Raw genomic sequence first — 13,628 nt, forward strand, 5'->3', positions numbered from 1 at the left:
CCGGATTCTGCTAACCCATCTCTACCAGAGATGATTTGTCCCTGTGGTTTGTAAAAATGCTTGTGAAGAGCTAACTTTTTTATTTGGACTAAGCCAGATGGCAGGCATTATAAAAGCCAGTGGGAAGGACATACCTAAGCTCCCCAGCAAGGTGTCCACCCTACCTGCTGCCTTTCAAATTCAAGAATGCATTTTCTGTCAACGCTGCGCTATATGACCAGGGAGCTCACTCCGTTTTTCAGGGAAAGTGTAAACCTTTCCAGAAAAGTGCAGTTCCTATTAGTTTCTTTGCTATGTGTCTTCTTCCTTGTGAAAATCATTTTATTTATTTATTTTTTGCTAAATGGGCAATACATTAATAGATGTTCCGGTCCAGGTCCCATGCTCTCTGCAAGCACCATCACTGACCCTTCCTCCTACCACCTGGGATATGGAAGAGCTGTACTTGGTTCCCTGGGAGTTTGCAAGGGAGCCCTTGTTAATATATGGCAGCAAATCCCTAACTGTAAAGGAACAGAACCTTTCCAAATGGGCTAACAGCTGTGAAAACAAAGGTCGCACTCACACATACAAACATGGAAATGAAACACAGCCCTTGTATTCACAGGCATTTACCAGCTGGTAGCATAACTTGCGATCTCAGAGCAACGTCCTACATTTCACTGAAAGAACTTGTAATGAAAACATTGACAGATCCACCTACCAGAGCAAAACCACACTAGGCCAAATTCATTCCTGGTGTCATTCCACTGACTTCTATAAAGTGACAGGGATGAATTTGGCCCAGTGTGACACAGTCTCAGGTGGTATCATTAAATTTCCCCATAAGGTTATCTGTTGGTTAAACAGTCCAGAGTATATTTTGGTCTCAGCCAGCTACTCACTTGCTGAATATTGGGAAAGGAAAGCTCTCCCAGATGGTATTGCTTGGTTTCAAAGGATATGGGACATATTAATTATGTACAAATTAGAGATGAGAAAACAGATATGAGCCATTTTTTATGAGTTGGCTGCAATCCTTAGTTTATGAACAAAATGACACTTACAAAAACAACCAGGGGATCCGATGAATATAAATATTTTATTGTATTATAATATCTGTTTACTTTGGATGAGAATTCTCTTGCTTCTGCCACACTTGCTGTCCTATTACTTTGCTCTAACACCAAACTGTGTTTACTTAAATCATGGTCTGTGACTTCTCTGTCTTGATTATAATTGTTTTTAAAAAGTTAACCCTGCTGTCCTACCCTACCATCAATCTGTGGAAGGGTCATAAGATACTTGACAAAAGAAGTTGAAGTAAAAAGCTGCAACAGGCAGGATAGGAACTAATCCATCAAACTGAAGCATTTCTGTATTTTCCCTCAACCCCTGATAGCTCTCCTCAGCTTCCCAGTTTAATTCTGCCTCACTAGAGAACCAGGGAGACAACACCTGCTGCTTGCTTGGTGACACAATCTTGGCTTGCCAACTCATTGTGAAATCTTCTAAGTCAGCAGAAAAGGCTAAAATTAAGAATAAATATAGAAAAAAATGTTTGTCCTGGTGGAGTTCTGTGGTTATAGCTGCCACAGGTAACGTTTGCTCTCCTCTGCCCTATGGGACTAAAGCTCTGAGATCTCCCACCCCACAGCTGAATCCTGGAGCCCTGAATGGGCCAGGGAGAGGTGGAGGGCTCCAGGAAATTATCTCTGAGAATTTAAGACTTGAGTAGTCCTGTTGAGTAAGGGTAGCAGAATGTGACCTATGGAAACCAATCAACACTCCCACCCCTGGCCCTCAACTTCCTCTGAGGCGGAGTCGGTGGTCCTTCTGCAGAGCACCCTTCCAGCCTGTGAAGAACAGGAAGCTCACCAATAAGAGCAGAGAACTCTCCTGAAACTATGGATCCTATGGGCGACAAAGCCATGGAAGGTCAACCTCCCGTGAAGTTAAATTCACGGGTTTCCAACTCCCTGAACTATCCCTTGCAGATCTTGCCTGGCTAAATCAATCATTTTTGCCATTCCAATCCAGGCAAGAGTCTGTTATCCAAAAAAGAAGACTAAAAAAAAACCCTATTCAATGAAATCCTAAGTATTTCATCTTGCAAGGAATTTGCTCACTACTTCTCCTAAAGCAGACTTCCCTACAAATCAGCAGCCAAGGGTCTGGCTCCACCCTCCTCTGTTTTATCTTTCTTCCTCTGAAAAAGAGGGAACTGGTGAGACTCTTCTGAGTCTAAACCTGTGATTCAGTGCCCCATCTTGCCAGGAAGGTGGTTTGGAGAATTGAACTTTCTTACTCATGAATGTTTTCTTTGTAATGCAGTTGAAGAGCCTACTATAAAGCATGATTTCTAAAGGTCTCCTGCTACTCTTGGGTGGAAAAATCAAGAGATCCCTTCCTGTCAGTCCTTCTGTTTTTGATATCGTGGAGTTAACATGTAGTTCCCTAGATTCAAATCCATTACTTTTTAAAATCTGCTCAGAAACTATACAAGCTCCCTATGGATCTTTCTGACAAATCACCATATCCTCTATGGCAGATTCAGCTGTTATTTCCCGTTCCAAGGAAAATGACCTCTTAAACTTTCTCTGAGGGCCTGTAGCAGGGTAAACACCTGCTCCAGCCCGGAAGGAGTTGGAAAAGACCTGCAAAGGGCTGGGCAAGGGAGTAAAACCCTGGCTGATTGGGGGAAGTGGCTGCAGCTGGGGCCACGCCCCTCTCTAAGCAACTGGGCCTTATAAGAAGGCCAGGGAAGCCAGAGGGAGCAGTCTCTCTCTGGCTTGAGAGGGAGACAGGCCTGGCTGCTGGGGAACTCACCTAGGGGACCTAGAGGGAGGCAGGGCTGGGGAAAGGCTGTAGGAGCTGGGAAGCCCTAGGCCAGCAACTCCCCAGGCTGCAGGGCCTAGTTCTAGGTCCACTTAGGGATTGGGCTTGCAGAGGGGCAGCTAGTCCAAACCCCTTGTTGCCTGTGATGATTGGCTGATAGACTGCAGTCTGCCCCAGGGCATGGGGGCTAAACAGAGACTGGCAGTAGCCATGCCTGAGGTGATGTGGGGGTTCCCCTGGGATGGAGAAACCCAGTAAGACTGTGGGGTACTGCAGGAGGCAGAACCCTGAGATAAGGGCACTGGGGTCCTGGGAGGGACACAGGGGGCCAACGGCAAGCGGATCACCAGCCTGCAGAGGGCGCTCCTGGGTTGAAGAGCTAATTCCCCAGGACGACCAGCAGGAGGCACCATGGGGTGAGTCTGCGCCATGCTACAGGGACACATTAATCAGGAGAGTATCTGCAGATTTTCAGTTTAGGAGCTACAGTTTTTTCCTCTACAGCCTCCTCTTCCTTTGTATCCAAAACTACTACCTGCTCATTTGTGTGAGAGTCAAGAAGACCAACTTTTATCAGCCCCTGGGAGTGCTCACTTAGTAGACCTTTCACTGTTTTAGGAATATGTGTAGGGTTAGTGAGCTACACATACAAATTACACAGATTTTATTTGGAAATTATGCAACAATTGTACAGAGTATATTGGTATCTATACACCAAGAGGAGGTATAGATGCATGTTTATTAGGTTGATTTTAATGTCTAGTCTGTTCTTGCAGTGATCCTTAAAAGGATTCCTCAAGGGAACCCCAGCCACAAAGAAGCATGATCCAATTAATACATTTTTATACAAATAGGAATACATGTATAAAATCACAGGACAATCAGATGAGTCACACAACACATACTTTATTTTTTTTAATTTTTTGTGGTGTCCAAAATCTAACCTCTGTTGTTGGATTACATGTTGCAATCAAAGACCAGCCTGGTCAACCATGTTATTCCAAAGTTTCTATTTTCAAAATACACATAAATATACTTTTTCTGTCACTACGGCTGACATTTCTAATGGCATGCATAGTATTTATACCTATTCACTTGTTGTTGTTCAGCTTAGTTTCTTAGTGCTGATGCAAGTCTGTGAAATAACTGTTTTGAAATTCTCACTTCATCTGCTTATCATATTCAGCTGTATTTGTCCATCTGGTGCATTTGGTAATTCAGTACTTCATTTAAAACACAGCAGTTGCCTCACTGGATCCAATCATCAGTCTATCTAGACTGGAGTTTGCCTAAAGCAATGGCTCGTGCCCAGGGGCGGCTCTAGGCACCAGCGGGCCAAGCGCCCGCTTGGGGCGGCATCCTGGGGAGGGCGTCATTTGGCTCCGGTGGAGCTCCCGCCGGCATGCCTGCGGCAGGTCCACCGGAGCCCGGGACGAGGGGACCCGCCGCAGTCATGCCTGCGGCAGGTCCGTCTTCCCGGCTCGGTTGAGCTCCCGCAGGCATGACTGCGGCAGGTCCGCTCGTCCCGGGCTCCGGTGGACCTGCCGCAGGCATGCCGGCGGGAGCTCCACCGGAGCCAAATGACGCCCTCCCCAGGATGCCGGAGCCGCGGGAAGAGGGGAAGGGCGGCGCAGCGCTCCGCGCTGCTTGGGGCAGCGTGATTTGTAGAGCCGCCCCTGCTCGTGCCTCACTGAGCATCCCATAGACAGACATTATGCTGCACATCATAGTTATAGTGTAGCCACAGATGATGATGTCTTATCTTTCAGTAGTTTACATTCTTGTTTAGAACTGATCTGTACACAGACTTGCACAAAATATCAAAAGCTGTGAACCAAAACAAATTTATTTCAGAGCCAGGCTGTGTGGACACCTTAATTTCAGAATAAAAGTGGCTAAAATCAAATTAGCTTAATTCAGTTTTGTTACTGACCTTAGCTAAATTGATTGATTGTAGCCACATGTATTCTGAAATAAGTGTCCTTCCAGACCTGCACCAAAATAACTGAACTGATGTTAATTCACATTGCACATTGATATGTAGACCAGCCTTTCTGTTAATCTCTGTGGCTTTCTTTCTTTCTTTCTTTCTTTAATAGCCCACTGTGATCAGAGGGCTGGTTCAAATGCACTGTCACAGACTCAAATGAGTTTAAATAATACCACCGACTTCTGGCACATCTTAGCCTGTATTTCTCTTCTTAACTATTCAGGACAGAACTCACCCCTACAATCCAAACTCATCAGACAACTTTCCCCAAGATCCTTTCTATAGAGACCTCTACCACGGTATAACTCACACAGCAAACTATTCTCCCTTTTGGAATGGAAGTTTACCCATAACATTATAAAATAGATGCAAAAAATAGTGCTTTCCTCTTGGGTAACAGATCTCCATTATGTAACAGAGCCTTCCCTCTGGCTAGCATCTGTATCACACTGAAATAAGTATCCTTGTAAATATTTTGTAGTGTGTGAAACACTAGGTGGCACTCTAAACAAAGGTGGGCTAGAGTGGCAAGCCAACTGTAGACTTGCTAGTTGTGAGATGCTTGTAGCAAAATTTCTCTTTCCTCACTTGAAAGACACACACAATGGCCTGAACTGCAAGTTCCTGTCCTTCCTTTTGCTATGGCCCTACACCTTGCAGTGTTACAGCAGCTGCTCGTTAAAGGGGAATGACACTTTCCGAAGAATGCATCTGTACTGATATTTGTGCTGTAGGATCTTAATAAAATGGACTTATTCTCTAGGGGAAGGGGTGAAGAGTCAGAGAGCTCCTGAGCTACTTTTAGTGCCCAAAGATCCTCAGTCTCTCCCTCCATTTGCCTTCTGTAATATGGGGAAAATACTTACTTACCTGCTTCCCAGGGGTTTTCTAAGGATAACTTAGAAATGATTGTCCTTTACATTGTAAGGTCCTTAAAAAAGGGACCATGTCTTCCTCTTTATTTGTAAATGTGTTCAATGGATAATGATGATGATGCATGAACAGTGATTATTGTTTTCCAGGAAAAAAGCAGAGGATCTTTATACTTGAATAGTTAGATTCCCTGGGACATTCCTCTGCTTAATTATAATTTAAAGTTGTCACATTTTGGCATGTCTTTCCTTAATTCTACCCTCTTCTCCTCAACCCCTGCTTTCATTCCAGAATCCTTTTTGTTTTAGCTCTGAGGGAAAGTTTAAACACAGCAAATGGCAAAATGGAAGAATTTATTACTCAGCTGTACCTGGTATGAAATAATAATACACGGAAATTAATTTTTGCTAAATTAACTGAAGTTGCTAGGCAACCAATCACACACAATGTGCTACCTACTCAACTGTACTGGTTACAAACAAAAACTTAATATGCAGCACAAATTACTGCTATGATTTTTTGTTACAATTAAATGGATGGTCTCAAGGAGTCAATGCAATAAGGACTGGAGGCTAGTTTACAGTCACTGTACAGTATATAAGTCCTTGCACTCTGATTGGCTGTTGCTCCGACAATTCAACATTCATATGTCCACAATAAACCTGGCGATCTGACCTTATCAACTTTAGCTCAATGATGTGTCAGACATTTCACTGTATAAAAATGGCAGATGAAATTCAATGTTGATAAATGCAAAGTAATTCACATTGGAAAACATAATCCCAACTATACATATAAAATGATGGGGTCTAAATTAGCTGTTACCACTCAAGAAAGAGATCTTGGAGTCATTGTGGATAGTTCTCTGAAAACATCCACTCAATATGCAGTGGCTGTCAAAAAAGCCAACAGAATACTGGGAATCATTAAGAAAGGGATGATAATAATAAGACAGAAAATATTCTATTGCCTCTATATAAATCCATGGTACATCCACATCTTCGATACTGCGTGCAGACGTGGTTAACATCAAGTTTGTTATAACTTTTTCATATTTCTGTTGTCCAGAAGTTGATGATTTGGCCCACTAATTTCCTCTGTGACTTCACTTTGGTATATTAGACTATTGACAATATTTTAAAAAATAATTTAAGGAACCCATAGCAGTTAATTTCTATTGAATGGAATGGTTTTTTTAATAGCAAGCTGTTACTACACGAATCCTGAATCAGTTCAGAACAAGGGTAGGCGACCTATGGCACGCGAGCTGATTTTCAGTGGTACTCACACTGGTCCGAGGGGCTCTGCATTTTAATTTAATTTTAAATGAAGCTTTTTAAACATTTTTAAAACCTTATTTACTTTACATACAACAATAGTTTAGTTATATATTATAGACTTATAGAAAGAGACCTTCTAAAAACATTAAAATATATTACTGGCACGCGAAACCTTAAATTAGAGTGAATAAATAAAGACTCGGCACACCACTTCTGAAAGGTTGCTGACCCCTGGTTCAGAACATAATTTATTATATACAAATCTATTCTTTTATTTGTGTTTATCATGTCTGAGTCAACTATAAGCAGGTATTAGTTTTAATTTGCCAGCAACATGATTTAAAAGTTCCTGATAATGATAATATGAATAATAAACACATTTTGTGCTATTAAAATACCCTGTATCCAAGGATCACAAAGCAATGTACAACCACTGGGCCTGAATCTACAGGCAAAATCCCCACTGAGTTCTAGAGTCAGTTAGGAAGCTGGGTTGATTGGTTAGGTTGCTAGCCTTGGACTTAAGAAAATAGGGTTCAATTTCCTGCTGTGCTACAGATTTCCTGTTTGACTTTGGGTAAGTTGCTTAGTCTCTCTGTGCCTAAGTTCCCTGTCCATAAAATGGGGATAACAGCACTACCCTACCTCACAAGGGTGTTGTGAAAATAAACACAAGAGATTGTGAGGTGCTAAGGTAAGTACAATAGATAGGTTGATGGCTTCTAGGATTAGGCAAATCAGTGAATTAATTAACTCTTGTAAAAGGGAGAATCTGGGTCCCATTAAAATCACTGGATGAAATGCTGGCAAAAGACCATTATCTTTTATATAAGATAGTTTGTTCTCTCCCATGTTAATGGATTTGTGTCCACTTATGCCAGTGATGAATTTAGCTTTACAGGTCATTTTGTGATCAACACAAAGGGCACAATAAAGATCCTGATGGTTTAGATTTCACTGATGAGATTCTGAATCCATGTTTATTTTCACTGATGTTGCAACTGCATATGTCAGCTCTGAATGTGCCTCATTCTGTACACTGTATAATTGCCTTCTTCAGCATAGCAGCACAGAGAAAATGTAGGACAGAACTTGATAAATTCCTGTCTGCTTCGGGGCTATTCTGTCACTGTCTCCTGCTGGCTTATGAAACAACCAAAATGTGTGCAGCACAGCTGCTGCTACTAGCTCTATTTCTCTATAAGTGCCCCTTAACTTAGCTGCTAGGGCCAGATTGTGGTGCGGGGGCCAGCTGCTTAGAGGTGCACACCCGAAGCAACCACAAAGTTCCCCTAGTTTGGTCTGGCAGCAAAATGACATAGACTGTCAGCACTTTATTTAGATACGTGCCAGTGATGTAAGTGGGTATTTTGAAAGGAAACAGAAGAGGGATATAGCTATATCTGTCTATCCTTTATCTGGCCTGGAAGTTAAGAACTTCTCTCTCATAAATTCATAGTAGATGAAATAATCCTCTAGGATAAATCTAGGAAATGACACTCCTAGAAATGAAGCCACACATCCCAAAAACCCCAGATGGTACAAAAGGCAGCAGCCCAGGCCATTGTGAGCACATTGCCCTCGGGCTCTGCTCTCTCTGCACTAGCTTCCAAATGACTACAGAGTACAATAACGGTCTGACTGTATCCTGATATTCAAGCCCTTCGTGTGACTGGCCCTACCCATCTGAGAGACTGGTCCTTTTTCTGTGGTCATTGGCTCCTGAGACAGCTATATTTCAATAGAACAACAATACTGTCAACCAGCAGTCTGAGGTTTGTGAGCACAGGAGAAAGAAAGATCACAGAAGCTAGACTTACGCTACAGAACTTGCTCTCTCAAGAAGAAAGAATGACCATAGACTTTACCTCTTTCAGAACTAAATGCAAAACCCCTGATCTTTGACCTGGCTTTCCTTCAATAAAATCTCTACATCCCCCCCAAGCTATTTCTTATACAAGCTGGGAAGGAAGGAAGTGATCTATAATCATTCTTATTTTGGAATGCTTGGGAAGTGCTCAGATAGCTCAGTGGTGGGGGCCATAGAAGTATGTAGATAGACAGACCTAGGTTAATTGACTGAGGACTGTCCTGACAGGAAGTGACCTAGGAAGGAGGCGGGACCTGGGGCCTTCAATTAGGACATCCTTTCTTTCTTAGTGTCAGAGGTAGGTGTGGCATGTGAAAAAAAATTCTCTAGGTAGACAGCTGGTCTGCAGACATGTTTACTTAGGGCAGGATTTTTGTTTTAATCAGGAAGATTAACTGGTTCAGGTGTAGTTAGTCAGTTTTTCTTTTGTTATATTAGCTTTGTATTCACTTAAAAATGAATGAACAGGAAAGCTAGAGTAGATTTCTGTGGATATTCTGGGTCTCCCTGGTACTGCAGCTGCAGTATCTCTGTGCCCAAGAAGAAGATTCCCAATGTTGCTGACAAATCTCATTTTCTTATTTAAAAATTATTTGTTTTCCTTAGCTGACATCAGTGGCTGCAAGTGCTTCAGAAATGGCCTTCTGATCATTACATTGTGGACTAGTCCTGATGAGCTTGTCCAGAGGCTTCTTGGAATTTCAGACCTATTGTAAGGTGGGTTATTATTATAAAGGAGTAGAGCAACAATACTCCCCAGAGGAGGAAGGATAACTATGTGGTTTGTATGTTTGAGGAGGAAATGTTGAACTTTTCCGCTTCAAACAGAAAGTATTGAAAAAAATCCATAACACTGACAGGTAGCAGAGGATAATTTCATTCAAAGATGTTTAAGTTAATGTATTTTTCCCCCCAGAGGTTGCATATGAAAATCAAATGTATAGGATTCTGTGATGCATGTGACATTTTTGGGGAAAATGATTGAAAACCTGTGTTCAAATGATCCATCTGGGATATCTAAAACTCTCCATAAAGATGTTTTCATCTAAAATATGTTATTCGAAGAAATATATTGTTTCTGTGGATGAGCATAGTGTTGATACCTTGCAGAAAAGGTATTGTAGCTGTAACTCACAAACTTACAAATGCATATGGGGCAGGAGGAAACCACCCTTTTTAATATAAAAGCTCCTGCAGAATGTTCTGCTAGGAAATCTGTGGCCCAATCCCAGACTTTTTGTACTCCCTCTGAAGTCGATGGGGACTCTTGAGTGCTCAAAAATGCCTGGTGTCGAGGCTAACTTCCATTTTTGTAGTTATATCCTACCTACAGAAATTCAACATGTAACTTTAGTTGAAAATGATGTTCTTTATTTCCTATCCTAAACTGTTGTGTAGTATTGCTGTGTGGTGTTAAACAGTTGCTGTGCTCTGCCCCAGAAGTGGTTGCATTTCATTGTTGGGAGAAGTGATTACAATATAGCTGTGGAATGTCTTAACAAATAATGTACAACTTAATCAGCTAATGACTGTAAAGCCATTAAAGATCCACCAATGAAGGTGACTACAAGAGTGCAATTACTTTCTTTATTAAATTATCACTGTTCTTAACTTTTGGCTGGGAGAATAGAATTGGCACCAGTTTTGCTCATCTTGTGACTGGTCTTGAAGGAGTAATGAGGTGAAGTCAATTTTCTCCTCTCTGAAGTCCAAGCTTACAACTTTCATTTCAAAGTTTGCACTAGCTTAACTCATGGGACACATCACATATGTATGTGTTTGTTTGTTTTATTTATAAAATGCACCTATTCTAAAAACATATACATTTAATCCAAGTGGATCTACAATGTCAAATAAAGAACCCTGTGGAGTGTAGTTGGACTGGAAGAAAACATACAATTCAAAACTAGCATCCCTTTGGGTCAGTCATAAACTGCAAATGAACAGAACTTCATTACATGGACCCATTGGATGAATGATGGCATAATGATGCATGCAGGAGACTTACAATGCTGTGAAATTTCCTTCTTTAGTGTAAAAAACCTCTTTCCATAACTTCAATTTCATAAGTCTGTGTTCTGGTGTAAATAATTTTCAGCAACAATAGTGAGAGGATATATTTTGTAGGCTGCAGGTGATTATTAGGACTAAAATGAATGACATCTCTTGAAAGAGGAGGCTTGAGAGTTATGATAACATAGTTAAAACTCATGATAGGTGAAACTGTATGCACAAGGGTAATACGGTAGGAAGTAAGTCTTAGGAACCCAGATGTTTGCAGATTGTGTTTATCTTTGAAAGGGCCATTATTACTTCCTGGGTTGAAAACTTTATCCAGAGTTCTACATTTCTCCTTCTTTTGCCTACTTAAAAAGTTGCAAGGTGACTGTTTTACCCAATGTTTGTTTGAATGTATAGTGCTGTTGCCTAAGTTAACCTTGAACAGTTGGGACAGTATCTATTAGGGATCACATTTAGCTTGGGAGAATGTTCCATGTTTTTAAGTACAAAATGAATATGGTAGAAAAAGAAGGAAAAAGTCACATGCTGCATGAAATTTCTCACGCTTTGGTAAATGCCCTGCAGTAAATTGAAAAGAATATTCAAAGCCATTTCCTATGGATGTCGGTTAAAACAGATATCCATTGTTTAGACAGGCCGTCCTCAGTTCGCTTCAGACAGGTCAACACTTCTCGAGACTGTGTTCTAAATCCAGGTGCTTTACTGTAGGCCTTTTCTTGCTATCATTTCTCAGAAAAAAACTTCAACTGGCCTCAGCAGCAATGGCTTCAATGAGAGCTTTGCTTCAAAAAAGTCTGTGGGATTAGACCTCATATGGTACTTCTGTCTCCCATAGGATGTACTAGTTAGTGTTAAAGCAGTTTTACTTTTTCATTTTAACTGTACCTACATCTATTTTATTTTTAGCTAGTGGTTTATAGTGTCCTTAATTAGCTCTTTCTTTCTTATGAATAAGCTGTCTGAATTGTAATTTGCAATCTCCTGTTGAGAAATATGACAGAGTATTAATATAAAAAAGGGGAAGAAATAAAGGACTTTTTATTTAAAAATATTTGCATTCTGGCTCTTAGCATCTGTCTTCTGACTTACTCAGAGGGTAAAAGATATACATTCGGTATATAGATGATATTCTGAGAGACACTGTGGCCAGAAGTGCTGAACAACAAGATGGTGATTCAAAGATAAATTATATATACAGTTATATTTGTTTGGGATTGTTCCAAGTAACGGTGGAACTAACTTTAACTGCTGCTGCGTCATTCTGGACCAAAGAATATAAATATTCAAAAGTTTCTTGAACTGAGTTGCCTTTCCTTGGCATTAGCCAATATAAATCATTCTAAAATGCTCAAATCAAAACATGCCTTCTCAATGCTATCCTTTTAAAAGATAGAGAAATGTTTGTTAGTATTCTTATGTGGCAGAGAACCCTGCTCCCTTCAGAAATTTGCTGTTGACTTCAGTGGAAGTAGGATCAGATCTGATGGTCTAAATCAGCAGCTACAGCCAAAGAGCTCACAGCACTGCCCAGGAAGGCTTGCAAAAGTGGCCTTTACTCTCCCCAGTGTTGGGGTGGCTAAATCCCCTGGAATAATTTAGAGATGCTCTAAATTGCAGGGCCGCCCAGAGGGGGGGGCAAAGGGGGCAATTTGCCCCGGGCCCCGGGCTCTGCAGGGGCCCCCAAGAGAACAGCTGAGGCTCCCGCCTCCGTCCCGCTCCTGGAGCCCTAGCGCATCAAGCGGCGTGTCTCCAGCGGGGCCCCTGAGCCCCGCCCCGCTCCGAGCCGCGTGGTGAGGGGGCGGGGCTGGGAGCTCCGGGCTGAGCTCAGCTGCCTCCGCTCGGCGTGGAGCTCCCAGCCCCGCCCCCTCACCCCGCGGCTCGGAGCGGGGTGGGGCTCAGGCCCTGCCGGAGACACGCTGCAGCTGTCAGGCGAGGCGCTGAGACTCCGGGTGAGGAGGGAGCCGGGGGTAAGAGGCTGGGGCCGGGGCCGGGGGGGTTGGCTAAGGGGCAGGGAGTCCTGGGGACAGTCAGGGCACAGGGAGGGGGCAGAGGTTGGGGGAGCGGTCAGGGGGCAGGGAATGGGGGGGTTGGATTGTGGGTGTTCTGGGGGGGGTGGATAGGGTCAGGGCAGCCCAGAGGGGGCGGGGCAAGAGGGCGCAGGAGCGTCTTCGTTCCCGGTCTTCGCCGGCGGGGGATCCTTCCGCTCCGGAGTGGAAGGACCCCCCAGTGGCGACTAGCGCGGCGGGACCCGCCGCCGAGGTGCAGCCCGGTCTTCGGCGGCGGGGGGCCCTTCCGTTCCGGGACCCACCACCGAAATGCCCCGAAGACCCGCGGCGGCCCCCCACCCGCCGCCGAATTACCGCCGAAGTGCAGCCCGGTCTTCGGCGGCGGGTCCCGCTTCGGCGGTAATTTGGCGGCGGGGGGTTCCCACCGCGGGTCTTCGGGGCACTTCGGCGGCGGGTCCCGGAACGGAAGGGCCCCCCGCCGCCGAAGACCCCGGGCCCCCGGAATCCTCTGGGCGGCCCTGCTAAATTGTTCTCAGTGCCACTGGCCCCAAAGGGCCCAACTGGCAGCTAGGCATGAATGCGTTGTAGGGAAGCCCTGGCCAAGTCCCCTCTCTCCAGTCACTCCCCTTCTGCTGGCAGAGTGGTGGATTAGCACAGGAGCCATTATGCCAGCAGCTCTCTTTCACTGGAGGCCCCTACTAACTGGTGTAATCTTCCTTTGGCCATGGCTATGCTGGGTTTGGGGGCAAAAGTCTCTACCAGTGGTGCAC

Source organism: Mauremys reevesii, linkage group 3 (assembly GCF_016161935.1).
Source record: "Mauremys reevesii isolate NIE-2019 linkage group 3, ASM1616193v1, whole genome shotgun sequence".
In the NCBI taxonomy this organism is placed as follows: domain Eukaryota; kingdom Metazoa; phylum Chordata; order Testudines; family Geoemydidae; genus Mauremys; species Mauremys reevesii.